This window comes from Myotis myotis, unplaced genomic scaffold, assembly GCF_014108235.1.
Source record: "Myotis myotis isolate mMyoMyo1 unplaced genomic scaffold, mMyoMyo1.p scaffold_m19_p_7, whole genome shotgun sequence".
NCBI classification, from domain to species: Eukaryota; Metazoa; Chordata; class Mammalia; order Chiroptera; family Vespertilionidae; genus Myotis; species Myotis myotis.
The window spans coordinates 63,453,255-63,470,376 of record NW_023416379.1 but is presented as its reverse complement, the minus strand read 5'-3'; the positions used below and the strand labels follow the sequence as shown (position 1 = coordinate 63,470,376).

The following is a 17,122-nucleotide window of genomic DNA, read 5'->3' as shown; positions in this document are numbered from 1 at the left end:
CATTTCCATTTTAATCAACAGTTAAAATTGTTTTATTTTCTAGAATTTTTATGTTAGGGTATCCCAAGATCAGGGTAATAATATACACATCTATAATAATAAGAGCATAATATGCTAATTAGACTGGACAGCTGAACGACCTTCCAGACGTCCTTCCAGATGAAGCTGAGGCTGCGAGGGCCAAGGCAAGCCACCACGGCTGCGAGGGCTAAACCCCTTCCACGAATTTCGTGCATTGGGCCTCTAGTTCTAGTATATTTAGATATGCAGGAACTGTGATCGATCCATTGTCATCACAGTCATGTTTTGTTGATCTGTGAGATTGTATGTGAGATAGTTCATCTTTTCCAGGCAGAGCAGTGCTGTTAAGACAGGTAGGTTGAGATAAACATTTTCATTAAATGGCGTATTGTTGACCAATATCTCTCAAACATGCAGAGCCATAAAATGGATGTTTTTAAAACTATAATCTGAACCTGAATGTGAATTAAAACATTTTTAAAGCTGGCTCTTGACATGTAGGACTGTTTTAAATGTTGGGAAAATATAACTTCCATGTTTTAATTTGATCTCACTTCATTTGGATGGTTCCTACTGTGATTTGCACAAATTTATACAAATTTATAACAATGAATGTCCCCTTAAAAATAATAACAACAACAACAGAACACTCTGTCCTTAGCAAAAAATTTTTTTTCTTTTATATTGGCTTGGAGCTGACATTTTACTATTTGAATTTGGGGGGTTATGCTTTCCATTGGAAAACAAGCTGTGCTGAGGTCATGTTATCATTTTGGAAGCATAGAGAGGATTTTGCATATCTGTGACTATGCTGAGGTATGTTGGGTTCCTGAATCTTGAGGAATCTGGCAGGTAGCCTCCCTGAGTGGGTAGGATGTTAGTATATGCCATACTCTGACCTCTAGAGAAACAAGAAGGGGCTCAAATCCTGGGGAGTGTATTTGTGGAGAGTTCTCTGCTTGAATTCTCGGGCCTAGAAGTAAAAGCATGAAGGAAAGAGACTGACTATTTATTATACTCTGTATTCCCTATAATGATCTCAGAACAGCTCTGAGTAGAACACTAAAGGTAGAGTACAGATCAGAATTATGTCATAAATAATGTTCCTAATATATATATATCTTCTAAATTAAAAGTTTTGTTTCATACATGTTTTGTGTGGATGTGTATGCATACTCATCATATACATTTATGTTCGATTCTCATTATTCTTGGTAGTTTTGGTAGTTATGTTCTATAAAATTGCCACATACACAAGTGAACACTGAACCATTGTTCCTAAGGGAAATACAGGGTTAGGTTCCCATGAGCTTCTGCTTACATTTATGTAAACTGATCAATGCATAACCTTATTTTATGTGTTTTACTATTTATAGACCTTATTTATTAATTGGGATTTTATTTGCTTATATGCCTTATATGTTATTGGCTTATTAACACTGAACTCAAGACCAACAGCAATTAAAACTCATGCCTTGATTAAAGTTTGCCCAACACACATCAGTGTTTTTGCACTTAGAAACATGAGACAGCTCTTCCGCACTACTTGTGGTGTTCACTTTAAAGAGAGGAATCACCAACAAAAAGCACAAAATGCACAAAATGTGGTACTAAGTAGACTGTGGACAAGGACACTTGTTAGAGTCTGAAAGCTGAAACAGGAAGGCAGAGATGGTCGTCTTGTTCCACCCCGGCTTGGAATGGGCACATCAGGCAACTCAAATATTTTGCCCCTCTGCTCATAGCTGCGGATGAATCCAAATGCTGGCAGTATGGATTTTGCCATTACAAATAAATTTTATAGAGGAGGTGGATTCACAAATACAGAGTCCTTGAAAGCCTAGGATTGACTATATATACACATACACATATAATTTCTTGCGATCGTATCCAATTTTTCCATTAGTGCCATGTGGGGCAAAATCTTATTGTTTTGGCACTTTCTCTGAACCATGTTCTAAGAGAAACACTGATAATAATTGTTGTAAACACAGCGTGCAGGATGTTCTTCAGTGAAAAGTGTGAAACGATCAGTAAAAGAGTCCCTAGAAAGTATCCGTTTCCACCAGCAAATGATCAAAGTTTCCTAGCATGCTTTTTTCTTGTAACCTGGGAGAGAAATTTAGAAATATCTCCAGTAGATTTTTCTAGGAGGAAATAGGAGCATATAGACTGTTGAATGCCCACCTATAACCATCGAGAATGAGAATGTAATGCAGCTGAAGACTTGTTTTTTAACTTGGAGGTCATTTTTTTTCTCTTTAAGTTCAAACAGGATTTCATCTTCTATAAATCAATAAAAGCTTGAGTTGGTCATTTTTTAAAAGCCCTGTAAAAGGAAATTGCATCATAATAGTAGTCTTCAGAAAAAATAAGATCTGTTCATTTCTTAATGTCAGCATTTAAACCACAAATTGAATATCAAGACCTTAAATTATTGTTTTCGTTTCATTGTAAAGTCATGAAAAACATTCAGAAGGATCCAAACCAAAAAAATAAAAAATAAAAAAATAAATATAAATAAATCTAGAAGACTACAGACTCAATTGTTTTTAACACAACAGCACATGAAAAAAATTCTCAGGAAGAAATAATTTGGTGGAAATGTAATTTTGACTTGTACATTTGCAAAGTAAAACCAATGTGTGTATAATAACAAAACCTAATTCTCTTTAGTTGGAAATAACCATCATTTTGTAGGACTTGAGCAGAAAGCTTGAACCTGAAGCATGGCATACTGAAAGGATGTTAACTATTGGGGAGAGTGGATTCTACGCCCAACTCGGCAACTAATTAGCAGTACGCACTTGGGGCCAGAACATTTGGCTCCTTAGGTTTGGGCTTTCCCAGCAGTGAAATAGGGAGTTTTGACTGCATAATATTTACTATCTCTCTCAGTTCTCAAACTTTGTGCGGCTCCAGCACAAAACACTTAGAGTAGGCATTTGTTTATTTGAATCTTACTTGAGAGTTTATTGTGAATAGAATGGAGTAACCTAGTAATTATTTAAAAACTATGACTATGGCAATCATAAACCAGAGCATTTTTGAGAACTATAGCAATTCTTAAAAGCAGTTCTTTAACATTTTGCTTTTTGTATCTATGTTTTTGTGCAAAGTGAATGTTGAGCATAGTCAGGCAGAGCAAATGAAACAAATTACAGTGTCATGTTCTTCCAAGACTGATGTAAGAATTGTATATGTGGGAAATTAGTAGTTTCTTATGCCTTTCAGGTTTTAAATAAATGTTATTTACCTTTGAACCTGTCCACTTTGCTGATTAGTTTTCTTAAATTGTTAGCAATTGATTCATATTCAGATCACAGAGTATTATATTCTAAATATGACACTGTACACATAGCACCATAGATAAGACCAAAATTAACCAGACATGGACCTTACCTTCAAGAACTTTATATTCTGGAAGGAGGGATATAACATATGCTTTCTTTTTTACATGCGAGCACACACACACTTTAGCACCTTGTTCACTGATGCTCTTTTAATCAATACTCATGTCATCATTCTTGCTGTTGGCTACCTCCTTTCTGATCTGTCTGGTATGTTGGTCTCTCCATACCTGACTTCCTTCACTCCAGTGATTTTTTTTCTCCAACCACCTCAGCCACACACTCCCACGGTCTTTCCTGTGACTCTGAATCAATAATGACTATGTAAACTCCAAAATCTCTGTTTCAGGAATCGGAGTCTCTAACCACTGCCTTTTATCCATCTGGCTGACTTATTCTAGTGCTCCTAAACCCACAATTTCTCAACCCCTCCAGGAATCCTACCCCTTCAGCTCTCTTTATTCACTACATAGCATCCTACTTATAGTTCCATTTCCTCTTTACTCACATTGAAATCCTTCATTCCATGGTCTAGCATGAAATCACTTTCTTGTAAACAGTCTTTCTCCTATCTCATTTTACTATATTAACCCAGAAAAAGCTGAGCCTTAGACTCAACTTGCTGGAGAAAATAACTCTTGTCAGTGGTCTCACATTAAATTAATAACCACAAATCCCAGATGGTCTCCTGCACTAGCTAGCAGTTCTCCATTCTTTCACTGAATTTTCATTCCTCCCTTCTAAGAAAGTTATCTTACACCTTTTCTTCTTCATACTACTTCCAACCCTGACATCACCTCAGCGGACACACACTGATAAGTTGTAAACTCACTGACAAAACCCATCTCTTCTCACCACCACATCTTCTGACTAAGCTTCATCTATTTCAAGATACTTTGCTTCACCTTCTGTTAAGATAAGGAGTTTATGATCCTACATTAAGACAAATACCCTACCCTTGTTTACTCAAGAACGTTGCTCATGTCATTATTGTATCTTGCTCTCTTTTTCAATTTCAAATTCTCCCTCTATTGGATGGCTTTAATGGGATATAAAAATGCCTTAATATCTTGCCTTAATATCTTTTATCTAAGAAAAAATAGTACTTATTTTAAATTCTCCCATTATCTCATATCTCTATACTACACAGAAAATACTTCTCAAAAAGACTGGTTACTATTTTGTTTCCCTTTCTTCTCTTCTTACTTGTTCTTTATTTTATTCCAGTCCTCAAAATCAGTCATATTGAAGCTCTCCAATGGCTTCCATCTATCTTGGCAAATCCACCAGTCATGCTCTGTCCTCCTTTTACTTGATTGTTTAGCAATATCTGGCACAATGGAATAACCTCCCCTTGTTGAAACATTGTTTTGTCTTGGCTGACAACAGTCTCCTGTGTTCCCTTCTCCTCCTCTTGCTCCTCTTCATTCTCCTAAGCTGATTTCTTGTTTTCAGTCAAAAGTGCCCACTGAGTTCAATTCTAAGCACTCTTCCTTTTCTTTGTCACAGCGAGTGTTTGACCATTCATCAGGATATCCGGGTGCATTTGTCTAAACACAGAGTGATGGCTCCCAGCCTGAGAGTTTCTGATTTGGTAGGTCTGGGTTGGGGCCCAAGAATTTGCATTTATAACAAATTTCTAGGTGATGGCTGATATTGCCGGGTCAGAGATCACTCTTTATCATTCAACTGTACCCAGAGTACAATGTCTGGGTTCATTTTAGATCATGGTCTCCTTGGTTCATCATGTCCTACCATACTGGCCTTTTTCTGCTCTAGAAAAGTTTACTCTTTACTGCATAACAAACTTCTCCAAGATTTAGTGGCTTCAAACAACAACCATCTTATTTCTCACAAGCTTGTGAGTCGGAAATTCCAGTAGAGCTTGGCTGGGTGATTTTTTTTTTTTTTTTTTTGCTTCCATGATGTATTCAACTGGCTGCTGCCTGGCAGGGGGGAGGGGGGTGTCAAAAATAGTTCCTTTCACTTGTCTGGAGCCCACAGGACAGGCAGGGAAGGCTGGACTTAGTTGGGCCTCTTTTAATCTGCCTCTATTTGAAGTCTCAGTGCTCTCCCTGTGTTCTGTGCAGGAGGGTTAATAGAGGTTACATGTCTGCTAAGGGCTCTGAGGTCCAGGTGGAAGCTTCCAGTTTGAGAGACTAGCCTGGAACTGGGACAGACTCACCGCTAACACTCTTTTGGTCAAAATGATTGCAAGCCTGCTCAGATTCCTGGGGAGGAAAACGAAATGTCACTTTGTAATAGAAAAAAAGTGTCTAAGAATTTGTTACCTTCTTTAATCCACGAGAGGAGTACTCCACTTATTAAGTACCTTTCACACTTCCTTCTTTCTCCAGGAATTCTGCCTCCAAATCATTCCATGGCTGATCCCTTCAAATCTCAGCTCAGCCATCACCTCCTCATTATAGAAAAGCTTTTCTGTCTGCCTTATCTAAATGTACTTCCTCCCGTCATCATTATGCACTCCATCACCTGTTTTATTTTTTCCTGAAATTACCTTATTAATGGCTTGCTGCCTCCCACTGGAATGTCAGCTGCACAAGAGCAGAAACTGTCTTACTTGTAGACACTATGGTTCCAAAGTCCAGAATGGTGCTTGACACATAGAATTTTCCCAATAAATATTTTATGAATGAGTGAATTAACTATGACTATATAATTTATTCATAGACATATAAATAAAAAATTTATGATTATCATTAAAATTAGTGTTGGTATTACTATCTGTACTTAAGTTTTTTGAGTATAAATATTTATGTATATAAAAAACATTTTTTTCTCTAAATTGATTCCCTTTTGATTATAAATAAAACTGACCTATCAGGTGAGAAGATGGTTTTTTTGTATAACATATGGTACCTTTTCCTTCATTACATTTTTGAGATGCATTTATTTGAATGACATTTTACCTAGGATTACTTTTTGGATAGGGGATAAGGGATCTTTGGGGAAAATATACAGACTTTTACTCTCTTTCCAAAAACAATGTCATAAATTTTAAACTAAGTTAAAATTTATATTAAGAGCCACCTATACCTAATAAGTTTTCAAATTTCTTCTTGGTGTGTTAAAGATTAATATTAATTTCAGTAAAACAACAACAATAATCATGGTCTTTTAGTAAAGTAATTCTTAAAAAGCAGTATAAATTAAATGAAAGAGATTGGAAAATAGTTTCATGTTTTTTCAATATAAACAATCATTTGATGATTTCTGAGAAAATAAATTTAGATTTTATAAAACAAAAATGTTTGGAAAACATTTTAAGTTGCTTAGTCCAACATGCATCTGATTTCACCTTTTCTTTAGTACATCCAACATTTTCAAGATTTTCTAAACAACCAAATAATAATTTTGAGAGTAAATTTATAAATAGGAATTTTTTTTATGTTCAAGGCCAAGCATTGGTAAACAGAGGGATAAATCATTTTTTACTTTGTGATATAGCCAAAGTCGTGGCAAAACACAAGCCTTTTGTAAGTTTGTTCAAGAAATAGATCAGGGTTGTTGTTTTTTTGTAATGGCTCCTCTAGTGGATTTTGCCTTCCCTTATCCAATCTTACTGCATTATAAGTGCTCATAATACTCTGTCTTACAAATGGGAGTCTGATTTATACTTAGTTAAACCTCAATACATATTAATTCAGGTGGATAATTATAGAAGTATCTATAAAGACTTTACTGTGTTTATGACAAAACTTATCTATATGGTGGTGCAAATATTAGGCAATGTAGCACTATAAAATTATCTCTATTTTCTCCATTTCCAGTCTTTATTTCTTTGGATCAGGAAAGGATGATGAAAGTAAAAAGGTAGGAAAGCAGAAAGTATTACAGTGAGGCTTATTCTCAGCTGGTCTGCCCTAGAGCCCCTGAGCATCAGCCCTAGTCCCCCACTCGGCCCGTTTCCTCTCCAACAAGATGAAAGAAACTATCATGGACCAAGAGAAACTCGCCAAACTGCAGGCACACGTTTGCATTGGTGGGAAAGGAACTGCTCGTAGAAAGAAGAAGGTGGTTCACAGCACACGATACAGGAGATGATAAAAAACTCCAGTTCTCCTTAAAGAAGTTAGGGGTAAGCAGTATCTCTGGTACTGAAGAGGTAAATATGTTTACAAACCAAGGAACAGTGATCCACTTTAACAACCTGAAAGTTCAGGCATCTCCGGCAGCGAACACTCTCACCATTACAGGCCGTGCTGAGACAAAGCCGCTGACAGAAGTGCTATTAGCCTCTCAAACCAGCTTGGGGCAGGCAGTCTGACTAGTTTAAGGAGACTGGCTGAAGCTCTGCCCAAACAATCTGTGGATGGAAACGCGCCATTGCTACTGGAGAGGATGAGGATGATGAAGTTCCAGATCTTGTGGAGAATTTTGACGAGGCATCCAAGAATGAAGCAAACTGAATTGAGTCAACTTCTGAAGAAGATAAACTTGAAGACATTTCTGGGAGTTGCTATTTTATATCATGACTGCTTTTTCAAATTTTGCTTATGGATCTGATAAAATCTAGATCTCTATGAATTTTTAGTCCAATGCCCCTGGATATTGCAGCTCTTTTCAGTTTTTGCTTATACATAAATCATTCTTTGCAGGTAATTAAGCTGAAGAAGCTTGGGAATAAAGTTTGAAACAGGTTAGTAAAGATCTTTGCCTAGTATAAAAAAAAAAAGAAAGTATTACAGTGACAAGTGTAATAGGGGAAGAGAAAAAAATAAAGTTAAACGCAACAAAGGAAAGTGGGTGATGAGCCTTAGTAGTAAAATATGTATACTACATTATTCAAAATACTAGAGACCAGGTGCACAAAATTTGTGCATGGGTGGTGTCCCTAGACCTGGCCGGTGATCAGGGCCTATCAGGCTATCTCACCCAGTCCTGATTGGGGCTGGGCTGGCTGGGGCCTGCCGGACAGGGGAAGGGACAGGGGGAGGATGGCTAACCGAGAGAGGTTGACTGTGGGAGCACACTGACCATCTGGGGGCAGCTCCTGTGTTGAGTGTCTGCCCCCTGGTGGTCAGTGCACATCATAGTGACTGGTTGACTGGTTGTTCCGGTAGTTCAGTTGTAACTGTCACTTAGGCTTTTATATATACAGATGGTTTCCTATTTTGCAAATGAAGACACTAAAGTAAGTATTCATTAAACATCTTTATTCCTAGTGCATTCAATATCATGATTCCTGAGTATGCTGGTCCTAAGTATTGCAATTTTAAGACCCACCAAGAAGAAAATGATACCACTGTCATCATAGACACATCACATTAATTTTGGTATATTAATTATTGATAAGTGAGCTAGGTAGTTTATGCTAAGTACTGTATTTTATTTTCTATGAAAAGCAAAATAAATACAATGGCCTTTGTCTCAAAGACTTGATAGTCTAGTGAGTCAGTCAATATTATTACGTAGATAATAGATAACATAGAACATAGTTTGTGGATTGGCCCTATGGAAAATAAGCATTAAGATTTATCTATTTTGATAATGGTGTATATTACATGATGGGAATCAACAAAGAGTAAGGCACAGTAGAGAGACATGTGGTACAGAATATTAGAGTAAGTAGGAGAATTTGGGTAAATAAAAAAAGTTGGGAGTGAAAGAAAGTTGATAGGATTCCAGAAAATTCAAGTTGAGACATTAACAGACATGTAACAAACTTTCATCCCCACACCATTTCTTTTTTAACAGATGGTAACATCTCAGAGTTAGAGGGGAACTAAGGCATCTTTTTCTTTAATTTTCTGAACTCATAAAACGTTCTCAGAAAATAGATGCCTGATTGTATTTGTTTTCTAGGGCTGCCATATAAAGTACCACAGACTGGGTGGCTTCAACAATAGAAATTTGTTTCCTCATTATTCTGGAGACTAGCAGTTTGAGATGAAGGTATTGGCAGCATTAGTTTTTCTCTAAGGCTCCTCTGCATGGCTTGCAGAAGGTCCTTGATGTTTGGAACTTATCTCAGGATATGTCCACATATGAGCAAATTAAAAAACACACACCACACAATGCAGATCCTTCCAGCTCCCATGGTTTTCTTTTACAGGTGTATGTTAGGTTCTTCAAATGACATATTGAATCAGCCTCGATTGAAGTCATAGGTACATTCAGGTTAATATATTTAGAACTTGATTAATCTCTATTTCTAATTTTGCGAGATAGTTAAGTAGTTCAATATTTAATGAATACTCAACTGTTTAATTTTCTTCTGACTTGTTTCACTGTTCTCTTGAGCTCCTTAGTCTACTTTTCCCTCCCTCTTCTGTTTTCCCCCTTTTCATGTCCTTTAAAATCTTTCTTTAGTAATTTACCTTGTTGTTTAACTTTAGGTTTAACATTAAATCCTTGTTTGACATTGAATCCTTCTTTTGGTGAGTCTGAGACAGTTTTGAAACATGACATAAAACACTCCAAACACACACACACACACAACAACAACCACAACAACAACAACAAAAGATTTGGCCGAGGCCATTAATATTTATTCAAGTACATGCTACATGTAATCAGACAACAGCTTCTGTCGGCATAATGAGAAAAGCCACCTGAGCTGTGGTTTTAAGTAAGGTAAAATTTGAAAGATATTGTCACCATAAACACTGTATTAGTTGGCTGAGGAAAAGATAGTATGCTTTAAAACATTTTTAGATCTCTGTTGGCAAAATGATTTGCAATTAGGAAGAAATAAATGGACTCATTCTTCCATCATCAATTTGTGAACTAGTGAAACTAAAAATGGTCTCATCTAGTAAAATCATAAGGTCCAAATAAAAAGCTTCACTATGATGGTGTCCTATTCTTAAGCCCAAAGGAAGGAGAAAGAAAATTAATATTTTTTAGCACATAATATGAGCCATCCCTGAACTATGAAATTTCTAATACATTCATAATATTATATTTTTACCACATTATTGTGATTAGTAGCCCATATTTCATGTAAAGACATTTCAAGTAACCTGCCTAACCCCCAGAAATAGCAAATGGTCAAGCTTCAGTCTACCTAGTTCTAAAGCCAGACCTTGTTCCATAAAAATCAGTTAACTCCAATTTACTCTATAAACAATAAATCTTTATTATTCTTGTGCATGACTATTTACACAATTATCAGGATTGCCAAAAACAGACAATTTTCATAAAAAATGAAGGACTGAGATTATTTTAATGCAGATATAACAATGTTCTTGAGAGTTATTTCTATAATGTTCTATAATGTTCAGATATTAAACAACATTTATGATGGTATTAAAATAGTTGCGTAAAATAATAGTAATTATATAGGGGAAATGATCAATTTATATGAATAAGAGTTTATAAAAAGACAGACTGAAATTATTTTCTAAGCTGAATGAAACAATTTCTCTTAGTACAGAAACTAACATGTCATGCCTATGTAGAATTTACTAAATCAAGAATTTAATGCAAGATGATTTATGCAAATGAAAGAATTCTGCATTGGCTACTGAAACTAGTTCATTCTCGTAAGATATTTCTTGAGCCAAAGCTGGATTCCTTCTAAAGTGCTAGGCCAGCCAGGTCTTCGTCTTTTCTGTTCTTGAGTTAATTGATATGATGTAATTGACATTTTATCCAGAAGCTAAGATTATTTCCAAAACAGAGGAAAGAATTATGATCACTTTCTTATGAATCATGGTTATAACTTTCTCAACAGACTAGGGATTGGGAGGCTTGAGTTTCTGTACTAGACTTGTAACTACCTTCACAAATAAACATAAAATACATCTTCCCTGTATCTCAGTATTTTCAACTCTGAAATGGGCATATTTCTATAAGGAATGCCTTCTGATCTTTAAAACCATTGAATGCAAAGTTGCTGAGGGAGCCATTTGTAATAAGTGCTTAGGGATGAAATATAGAGAGGGAAACAGGCGGGAAGAGGAATTTATTTATGGAAATAGGGATTTAAATAAATAGGGATTTGTAGCTTTCAAATACATATTATCTCTCTATGAAATTAAAACATTTACAATTTTCAGCTGCTGCCATCAGAACACTAAATAATTGGACAAAGTAGCTTAAAATTCATGAAAAATATTTCGGGGGATAGGAGGCAGATCGCCTATAGAGGTCATTTTAGGAATAAGAAATCAGATTAAGAAACACCCCGATATTCTTTAACTCAATTTCACAGACAGGTCCAGGACCATCCTTGTTCTTATTATTTTTTATCAAACTGATCCTTGACCATGAGAGCTCCCTAATCCAGTCTCAGAAAAAAGGGTGCCCCAGGGGTCCTGCAGGTCCCTCTGTAAGCACAAAGGCATGAAGTGCTTGAAGCATCAGAACCAGAAATTACTTGAATCTAATTTTCAGGTGTACAAGAGGCCAATGTAACATGAGCATTACAAGAAATGGAAAAAGTGAGATGTACTGCAGAATTTTGGATGGACTTTAAGCATGTGATGGATGAATGGAGAAGGGCAGCCAAGGAGCTGTTAAGTGAGGACTGGAGCCGGAGCCAGAACCCTGGCAGCCAACATGTGAAAGCATCAGCAGATTTTGAAAAGATTAAACAAATTACCATGAAAGGATAACGCTGGTGATAAGGTTTCACTGATAACTGGTGATAAACTGGGTTGTTCAGGTTCCGAATGTCTAAATGAAGAATAGAAAGAACATTTAAAAATCTCTTAATATTAGTACTTGTTTTTATTTTATACTAGTAGTTTTGTAATGAACAAAGACCTGATCATTTTTCTGCTAAGGATCATTTTTCTTGGCTTCCTTGTCTACTAAATTAAAACAAAATTTTAGTGTTCAGTTATAAGCCCTCCATGATCTGGCTGACTGTGCCCTGCCTCCCCAGTTCTCCATTATCTTCTGCACTACTGACCCAGTCACTGCTCACCAGAAAAGTCCTGTATTGGCCACCTGTAGGCACTTCTTTGCTCAAAGGGTTTCCTTCATTTTCCTTGTCATCCTTTGTCTTTTTTTTTTTTTTGGTCTAAATCCAAACTTGAGACCTCTTGCATGAAATCTTCCTTGATTCTTCCACAAAGAAATGATTTTACCTTCTTTGGTTTCTGATTACAGCATCTTAAAAATGATCCCGGCATTTTTCCTGTGGACAGACTCTGTGCAGCTGTCAATCTTTCCAAATGGGGTGGGTATATTTAGCCTAAGGCACAACTTGCCTTGTTTATTTCCCCATTAAGCATGTCTGTCTGATTTTTGCTTCAATTGATGTGGAAGATTTTTGGTTTAGGAGATGACAATTTAAATTGGAAGAACAAGAAGCTATGGTTACTATTATGGCTTTGATTTGTCATGCTCTAATCACAGCATGTGGCAAAATATTTAGCACACATGGTGATATCAATGTTTCCAAACCTTTAGGAGACAGAATGGGGCATATGCATGTGTGTGTAATTTAAAAAATTTACCTTAGCCTTTTTCTTGACATTGTATACAATAAAAAGTGATCATTTAAACATAAAAAGAGCTGAGCAACAGAGATGGACGGTGTTGTCCCTGTGCCCTTTTCTACCCTGACTCCATGAATTTGGGTCAGCTATTAATCTTTTTGAGATTCCGTTTCCTTAGCTGTGGAATAAAAGTATAGCAGCAGCGATGATCAGATTTATAACTCCATAATTTTATTATATTCTGTACTAATATAAATAGCAATTTAAGATTTACATTCATCTTTTTCTATTTGCATGTCATATATACACATGTCTATTGGGCATACTTGGTTAGTGGCGTTTGGTGCGGAGGAGTGATGTCTGGACACATGGAGAATGACAACAGGGTGCCACCTAATAGTCCTTGGGAGGATAAATGTCATCGGCTGAGGACTCTCCAGGTGCTGACTGAAAGAAATATTCGGGGTGCCCACACTGGGTGAGAAGAAATGTCCTGGGCTGGCATCAGGGAAAGACTATGATTCTATGTCTTAGCTCTGGCTGCTGTAAACACATACAATATACTGAGTGGCTTAAACAGCACATTTATTTCTCCTAGAGCTGGAGGCTTCGAAGTCCAAGATCCAGGTGCCGGAAGATTCAGTTCCTAGGGAGGACTGCTTTCTAGCATGCAGATAGCCCCTTCTTACTGTGTGCTCGGGTAGTGCAGAGAGAACGAACTCTGATCTCTCCTCCTCTTCTTCTAAGGCAGCCGTGGGCAAACTATGGCCCGTGGGCCGGATCCGGCCTGTTTGAAATGAATAAAACTAAAAAAAAAAAAAAAAAGACTGTACCCTTTTATGTAATGATGTTTACTTTGAATTTATATTAATTCACACAAACACTCCATCCATGCTTTTGTTCCGGCCCTCCGGTCCAGTTTAAGAACCCATTGTGGCCCTCGAGTCAAAAAGTTTGCCCACCCCTGTAAGGCTACTAATTCCATCATGGGGCCCTACTCTCGTGACCTCATCTAAACCTAGTAACCTCCCAAACTTCCCATTTCCAAATACTACCAATGGGGAAAGGGTTTCAACATACACATTTAGAGAGAGACACAAGCATTCAGTCCATCATATTCCCTGATCACTTCCTTTGGATGATTCTGTCCTAGGGCCAGGGCGCAGGAATTAAGACAAACAAAAGTTAGGTCACTGAAGAAGGTTCATGAGAAGCCAAGAGCCCAGGGTGGAGATGCTGCATCTTTAGTACAGAGGGCAGTGAAGGACGGCTGCAGCAGGTAGATTCTCCAGCAGGGTTAGCCCCTGTCATATCGAGATTGGCCGCCTTAGGACAGTGACCAGTGAGTTTAGGGCCCAGTAGGAATGTGAGAGTTGACTCTGGTTCTGAGATTCACCTTCCCTGCTTTGAGACAGAGACTCAGCAAGAAAGAGGCTCAATTATCCAACAAGTGTGCAGCACCAGTGAGCAAAGCAAAGAGAAAAATCCAAGTTATTTTTGATCAACTTACTTGATTTTCTCCTGCTCGACTATTCATCTGTTCTGGTAGTACTTCAGGATGATTAATGACAAATCATTACAGGGATAATTTTAAGGCTGCTTCTGACTCTAATTTTCTATATCTTTAAATACAAATATCCTGTATAATAAAATCCTAATATGCAAATTGACCGAACGGCAGAATGACTGGTCGCTATGATGCGCACTGACCACCAGGGGGCACACGCTCAATGCAGGAGCTGCCTCCCTGGTGGTCAGTGTGCTCCCACAGGGGGAGCACCACTCAGCCAGAAGCTGGGCTCATGCTGGCAAGCACAGAGGTGGTGGCGGGAGCCTCTCCCACCTCCATGGCAGCTCTAAGGACCCCTCGGGGGATGTCCGCCTGCCGGGAGTGGGCTTAAGCTGGCAGGCGAGAGGGCTCAGGCCAGGCTGAGGGACCCTCCCCCACTCAATGCACGAATGTCATGCACCAGGCCTCTAGTAATTAAATAGAAGAGAAGAGGAACAAGAAGGTAAAGGTTAGGCTGTGTCAGCATAATTAAGGTTACTACAGCTGTGAAATGTTGACTCTGGGGCTGAGTAATGAGGGAGGTGAGTTAAAGAAAGGCTGTACATAAGAGAGTAGCCTTGTAGTAGCCGATAATTCTTCATTTCTATATTCAGCAAAATGTACTTATTTAGAACATGAGTTAAATTTTTTTTAAAAAAAGAAAGCTATGATTTACATTTTGAAACATAAAAAGACCTCACTTTGGAGCGGAAAAAAACTTATGCAATATATTATGCCTATGGTGAGTATGTTTCTAAGACTTAAAAAAAAATAAACAGACTTCCAGGAAATTAAAGACTTAAGAAAGACTCACTTTCCCCCATAACAATTCAGGGTCATTGTGTTTTTCTTCTTGGCCTCATGGTTGACTTGGTTTGTGACTTACCATTTGTTACAGACTTTCGATGTCCTTCCTGGACACCCAGAGTTGTTTCCATTCTCTACAGTCAGCATGCGAAATGTTCTTTAAAGCCACATTTTGCTTTTAAATATTACCTAGTGGTTTCAGTTCCACAGAGTCAAATTTCAACCCAACTCTTGGGACTTCCAGGCCTGGAAACCTTTTAGCAAGTTCTGTTTCTATTTCCATCTTCTGAAAAGTTGTCTCTGCAGACAGAGGCTTGGCATCTGTATACCTCCCTCACATATTATATATCACTTAGGAAACGTCAAGAAATCTAAAATGCCACATAGGTGGAAAACATAGGAGGTATGAAAATCCCTGGATATCTCCATTCAAATGTTCACTATTTCTCCATTCATGAAGTTAAAAATAGAAATTAGAACTTGAAATCAAGTGTTTTAAAGAGGGATAGAACACATGCATTTGAATGGCTAGTGAGTTCATTGTGGAAGTTCAGAAGCACTCTTGAAACCTGTGTTACAGCGTATTTTAAAGTATGTTTTCTAAACTTTATTCTAATATATATATTTTATTGATTTTAGAGAGGAAGGAAGAGGGAGAGAGAGATAGAAGCATCAATGATGAGAGAGAATCATTGATTGGCTGCCTCCTGCATGCCCCCTCCTGGGGATCAAGCCTGCAACCCAGGCATGTGTCCTTGGCCGGAATCGAACCTGGGACCCTTCAGTACACGGGCTGACGCTCTATCCATTGAGCCAAACCAGGTAGGGCAGTATGTTTTCTAAATGATCAAATTTTGTTTTCTGGTCATTCTAAGTCTCTTCTGATACAATGTGGTCCTATATTTTTGCCACATTTTGTCAAAACTCAGTTTATTATTGCTGTCTTGGCTGTCTAGTGACTAAATGCTGGAAACAAAACTCCCAGGGTCCAAATCTACTCATGCACTTCAGTGTGTGGTAAATTCTATTCAGTGTGTTATACAGTGAGTGTGGTTTGGTGACCTGAGGGTTAGCCCTGAAAAAGTCAATCATGTCAATGATTGGAAATGGAACTAGTATCATTAATTATTTTAAAGGTTATATTCAAAAAAAATTTAAAGGCTTAATTCTATTTTCATTCTGTCTTTATTAAATTTTGTTATTTATATTTTTCTTAATCTTCATGATTCTTTACTTGAGAAAAGATTTCAAGATTACTATGAGTCTTACTCTAGGAGAAAGAAAGCAATGTGCAGATAAGTAATTCAATGTCTTTCTGCTGCCTTCTTCTCCAGTATACTACTTACCCAAGAGTATTTGAAATATTAAATTTCTACATCCTTGTCTGATTTATTATGGTTACTGTTCCATCCTCCTCTTGCACCAACCATTCCTCAAACCCAAAAACTGAGTTAGGGTCTTCAATCCTGGCTGTGCATTCCTAAGCCCTGGAAAATGTAAACATCACAGCCTTCTCCGGACCCACTTCCATAATACAAACAAACAAGAACAATTCTAATTTAACAGATCTTCTCTAGGGCCTATCAGTGTTAAAATCATTCTTACACCAGATAATAAAAAATATGCTAAAAATCTTCATGTAGACAAACAGCTTTTTAAATGCCCTTTTCTAGATAACTTTTTATTCAATGAAATCATATATTTAGGTCTCTATACAAACTGTAGAAGAAATTGGCCTGGAACTGATTTTCATGCCAGTTTCTACAATAAACTTATTTACAATAAGTAATATTTGAATTTATTTTTTGACTTTGAAAAAATATGGCCAGTGTTTTATTGGAGTAGATTAACAAAGACATCCATTCACTAGTACTTAAAATGGGAAAGAGCATATTCAATAGAAATTATCACTATTACAGAATTGTTTGTAGAATATTTGAAATGAGGTGCGTGTACTCTGGACAGGTGCATTGTGAAGAATA

General features: G+C 37.2%; 1 pseudogene; it reads left to right on the top strand.

Moving 5' to 3' along the window:
• Positions 1 to 7,307: 7,307 nt before the first annotated feature.
• On the top strand, positions 7,308 to 7,830 carry LOC118660434 (annotated as a pseudogene).
• The last annotated feature ends 9,292 nt before the right edge of the window (positions 7,831 to 17,122 follow it).